This window comes from Glycine max, chromosome 18 (genome assembly GCF_000004515.6).
Source record: "Glycine max cultivar Williams 82 chromosome 18, Glycine_max_v4.0, whole genome shotgun sequence".
NCBI classification, from domain to species: domain Eukaryota; kingdom Viridiplantae; phylum Streptophyta; class Magnoliopsida; order Fabales; family Fabaceae; genus Glycine; species Glycine max.
In genome coordinates, this window is record NC_038254.2 from 37,192,466 (window position 1) to 37,198,465 (window position 6,000).

The window sequence follows — 6,000 nt, forward strand, 5'->3', positions numbered from 1 at the left end:
CCTCTCCTTTCCCTTCAAACGAATGTTTCTTCATGTCGGACTCAGCCAACAAGTTGTGATTGGTGCGTTGCCCAAAGTGTCAAAATCTTCTTCTCGAACTCGTTGATTGCTCTGTCTATCCATGTGGTGGCTGTGGTGCCGTTCTTCGAGGTACCCTCTTTTCTTCTCTTGATCTAGTTGCATTGCTTTAGTTTCTAATTTTAGTTTCCATTTGCTTTTAATTTGCAGCGAAGCATAAAGGTTATGTGAGTGGTAGCTTGTCGGATGAGGGGAAGGTTGAACTTGGAGGAGATTCTGGTAAATCAGAAAGTTCTTTGGAGAAAGGCTTAGTTGATCGCAGTGACGCTTCACATGTTGATGCTAAAGTAGATAACATGGCGAGGTGTTTCAGAACCAACCAGAGGATACTGGTGAGAAAGGGGTAATTGACGATGATGTTGATGTCGGCAGGAATAAAGATGAACTGGGTAAAACAATAGGAAGAGAACAGGAGGAACCTCCCAAGTCTCCATTTTTGTTTTTTCATTATTAAGGAACTCTTGCCCTCCAATTCCCTAGTAGTTTTCTTATCTTCAATTTAATGAATTTATATATTGAAGGCCCTTCTCATTTAAAAACTCTTGTAATTGTTTGTGTAGTTTTTCTTTTTTTACTGTCTACTTAATTTTCATTTTACATATATAGGTATTGTCAGCAGCCAAAGTTGCCAAAAAGATGAAGCTAAAATTTACTAAAGAATGGATTGCATATCTTAGATTGCCTCTTCCAATTGATGTTTACAAAGAGGTAATCCACAAGTTATGCTTTTGAAATTTGAATACAGCTGAAGCATTATATTCTGAAACATGGTGCGAATGCCATGTAAGATGTCTCAAGGTTGTCATGAGACCCAATGTAGGATTGGAAGGGGGAAGAAACACAAATGGTGGAATTGTAAGGTTCATGTACCTTTTTTTGTTTTCTATGAATGAACAGATTAATTCAGCTTATGGCCTTTTATTTTTCATTCAAAACCTTTATTAATCTATGAAGCTTAATAGTCTTCTAGTAAAGAAATCACTGGTAGCAGTAAAATTATTAATCAGCTATATATCACGGGTGATATTAAATAAACTGCCTAATTATAAATTATTTCATGCATTGGGCTGATAATAGCAGTAAAATATTTATACTCAAAACCGAGGCGTTCAAGTTCAATGAAGTTAACTACTTCAGTACTTCATATATGGGACGCAGTATATATAAAATGGATACTTCTTAGCCAAAAAGATTAATTAGTCTAAATATTTTAAACATTTTATATTTAAAATGGATACTTTTTAATTAACAATATATATATACTCATTTCTTCTTTTAAATGGATACTTTTTAATTTTATTTGATTACACTTACTTAACTTCTTTTACAGATTTTGAAACCAGCTTTCACAATAATAGCTGATCATGAGATGAAATGCCTTTTGTTATTGATTCGTGGCACACATAGTACCAAGGATACTTTAACAGCTGTTACAGGAAATGTACGTGGTACCATTTCATCATACTATTTAGCATTAAAGGTATGATTTACCTTTATCTATATCTTTCTGCACACTATACAAGCTTACAACTAGTTTGTTTAGAATAATATAATAATTTTGATTATATATAATCAAATTGTAGCTTTTACAATAAAATTATTTAATAAGTAGTTATTAAATAACGTAGTAATAATTAAAGTAGTTTATTTGGTATTGTCTAAACGTTAAGACACCAAATTTCAACTTTCACATGTTCCTATTTTCGGTACCTACACTATGGTATTATTTATTTATTTATTATGTTATTGATATGGAGTATTGATTAATTTTGTTGCTAATTAATTTTGATTGAAAAATTTAACTGATTATTTTAATGTGTTTTTTTTTCTTTCATTTATGTTTTTTTATCCTCAAAATTTAAATTAAAATTTTTATTAAAGATAATTAAATATATACGCCTATTGGTCACATGCTACTTCACTTATAAAATACATGATACATACTAGTCTTTCAAAAATAGAGAAATGGAATGTCTCTGTTTTTACATTTTTAGGATAGTGTGTTTAAATATTTATAATATAAAAATTATAACATAATATTATATTTACTTTAGATGCTAATTCAACTTTGTTATTTAGATTATACTTTGCTGCCAAAATATCTGAAAGTCATTACTCAACTATTTTAAATGGGAATTGATGGAGAAAATAATTATAATGTTTGTTTTAAAGGTATCTAATATTTGATTAACTGAGCATGTTACTAATTTTAAGAAATAAGGCCACGGTAATATCATTTTGTTTTAGTTCTCATAGAGCCAAAAAAAGAGGAATATTGTCAAACTCTATCCTCTTCAGTATCATTGACGTTAAAGGTGACGTTAGAGAGGAATATTTTTTCTTTAAAGAAAACTTTGTTGTTGGAAGCAATCAATATAGTTATAATTTCTGCAGGCTGAGGTAACCATCACGAAGCTTAATGAGGAGAGGCGCAGGAACACTCAAGAAAAAGATTTACTGCTGCGGCAGGAGGAACTGAACAATTTGTTGTTCAGGTACTTCATTTTCTATCTCTCTCTGCTGTGTGTTTTTTCTCTCTGCAGAATTTCTCAAATTTCTCCATTGGGTGTTCATTCATGGCTTTTGGAAGATGCAATAAGCAATAAATATTTACTTATCTGATTGAGTTTTTTTACATGGTTGTATAACCCAACCCAATGACATAGTGTGCAAACAGATTTTTCTTTTTTTTTTTAAAGTAAAAAAAATATTACAATGTGAAAAATGTTAGCTACACTTTTTATGCATAAAAAATAAAATAAAAAGTATCAAAATTTTTATAATAACTCATAAGCTCCACTTAATCAACCAAATTATATCCATTTGATAGTGACACTTTCTGCATTCTGTTTCTAACATTCTTTCATTAAAAAAATTATTTGAAGTCTTCTTGTAAGGCTGTAAAATAGAAGTGATAAAAAAATCACACATTGCTTTTACCTCTGGGCATAACCTGCATGACGTCACACATTGCTGTCAGTGCGCGTGCTTGTAGCGAGCTGATTTTACTAGGGACACCAATCATATTCTCTTCTATCTCATGATCATGATGCAAAAGCATTAGCATCAAGCACCATGCACCCCATGGAAAGTGTCTTTTCTCTCTTTGTAGCCGCTAGAACTGATTTTATCCAATTTCTGGTGCAGTCTTTTGGCTGCAATTACATATGTCTATGGGCATATGATTCCATTTCACCAAAGTATATATGCATATGCTCACATTATTCCATTTTAATTATATTATAAAACATTACATATATAGTTCTGAGGCTTTTTTTTTGCATATGTAGTCATTTGAGCTTCTTGGATGGTATATCTACAATATGCTTCTTACATTCAACCTAATATTATTTCTTTCAAGCTATCTAAGTGAAATAAATGTTATCCCTCTTCAATCTTTTTAGCATAGTTTTGGACGATTGCATGACAGGGGGGAAGGAAGCCCGAAAACAAAATAGAACTTTGACTAAGCTTTTCCCAAATAAAATTACAATTCACATGCCACAGGTATATACAGGGGAATATTTGTAGGGTATTTTCCTCTCCTTATACTGTATTCATAGTATATTTCCTTGTATAAGATGAGGCTATTCATAATATATTTCCTGGTATAGGATGAGGCTCTACTAGCCTCCTGGAAGCAGCAACTGGATCAAGAAGTTGAGACTCAAAATTAAAGGAAATTTACATCACTTGCACATAGTGAGTGCCTTGTGTTTGCTTGTTAATTTAATTCGTTGGCATAATTGAAAGGCATGTTTATTGCAACATCTACATATTTTCATGCAAAAACAGAGTTGGAGGCTATAGTACTTTCCTTAATAAGTTATTTCATTGTGGTACTAAGTAATTCACAGTATGATTTATATATGAATGGATGGGATACCAATTAAACAATCAATGCAACTTATGCTTTACCATGGAAGTTTGTTTCCTTTGCATGTATGTCCTTTAGATCACCACTTTTTAAGGTTTGGAAGATGGTGTTGCTGTATCAATTGTGCAAGGACGTTTGGTTTGGGTGGGTCTGCGAATTTTATTTTTTCTAAACTTTACCTTTGTCTATATTATCTCTCATCCATCTTTGATAACAATCCCATTCTAAGTTTGAATTCAAGGCTGACATTTTGCTTCAAATTTTCATTTTTTATTTATATTTAAGATAATGAGAAGTGAGTTAGTATCCCTTCTGGTCTTTATTTAATGTACCCAAGGCATTAAAAATTACAAGATCATGTCATATTTTCTTTTTAGGCTGAACATTCATACATGTAATTTTGCTAGTATAAGAAATAAGTAAATCATATTAACAAATGCTAAAGATTTGGTTTATAAGAATAATTTGTTCAATAGTGACCAAATTTTGCTATCTTTATAATTTCTTAGTCACTGTCTCCAGTCTATTGATTCTTTATTCAAGATCCATTAACCCCTCAATATATTGCCTTGATTCATTTTTCCCATTTCCATCTCCATAGTCTTCCTCCAAAGCCTCCATCTCTTGGGTCAACAGTGTCTTGAGAAGGATTTCCAAATTGAACAGTTTTCAAAGGAGAAAATTCACGTGCAACATCAACATCATTACCATTTGTATTTGCTTTTGATACATGAGGTCCATGATGACAGAGTAGCTTTAGACTGCTTTTTTGCCAAGTAATATTGTTTGCAATTTTTTAAAGTAATTTGGGGTATGCAGTAATTTTTTAATGCAATAGCTTTGGTGCCAGAGAATGCAATCACGCAATCTGAAACTTCTTGATGCATTCCAAATTGCATAGCCACTCTCTATGTGGTAGGCACTTTTTTATAATACATTGTTGCAAACAAGCATCGATATACTCATGCATATAACAACCAAAACTATTTTCATTTATCCAAATTACTCTCACATGGTAACCAAGTTTCCTTTTTTGGATTAAAAGACCTAAACTTACCAACAAATTGAACATGATTAAGGGTGCCAAGGAAAATTGCCCCTAGTAAAGTCCAGGGAAAATCTCACACCGTCAATTTTCAATTGATTAAGCTTGTTCCACCTAAATAGCATAGGTTCTTCATTGGTAATCAGCCTAGGCTATGGTTGCTAATTTGTTAATCTCTCCCACACCCAAGTTTGGACCAAGTTGTAAAACTGTGACCAAAGAGTTAACAACAATTCCAATTCTTCATTACCAGTCAAATAAACTATTGTTTTCTTCGATAAACCAAAATCATTTTATATGTTGGATAAAACTGTTGGTCACAAAGCTGATTCTCTCCAGCACGATGAACAACAATAAGGAAAACAAACTTTCTCACCAAGCCACTAAGAGAGAAGCCAATCATTGCCAAGCAAGTTGCAAGGGATGTTTCATGCTCAATTTCACTCCCACTATTGACAAAAATCCATCCATGCTAATGTTTATATAAACCCCACTCTTTTTACTCCTTGGAGATTGTTGTTGTCCTGTTCTATGTATCAATTTCTTCTCCACCTTCATCATTTCCTAGCTTTGAAATGGGGTCAAGATAGGATCACCAACAGTTGCAAAACCCTCCAACACCATCACATCCTCCAAGGTGACATTTTTCTCACCCTAGGAGCACAAAAAGGTATTTGTCTAAGGACACAACTTCTCAACAACCCAAAACACATGTTTTCAACCCAAGTGCTTCATAGCAAAAAATGAAAACATGTGTTTTGGGGCTGTTGAGAAGTGGTGCATGTCCTGAGACAAATACCTTTTGTTACCCTAAGGTGAGAAAAAAAACACTTTGGAGGATGTGATGGTGTTGGAGAATTTTCCAATAGTTCATGATCCCGTCTTCACCCCATCTCAAAGCTAGGAAATGATAAAAGTGGAGAAGAAATTGATACATACAATAGGAAAACAAACTACAAGGAATAAAAAGGATGGGGTTTATACATTAGCAAGGGTGGAT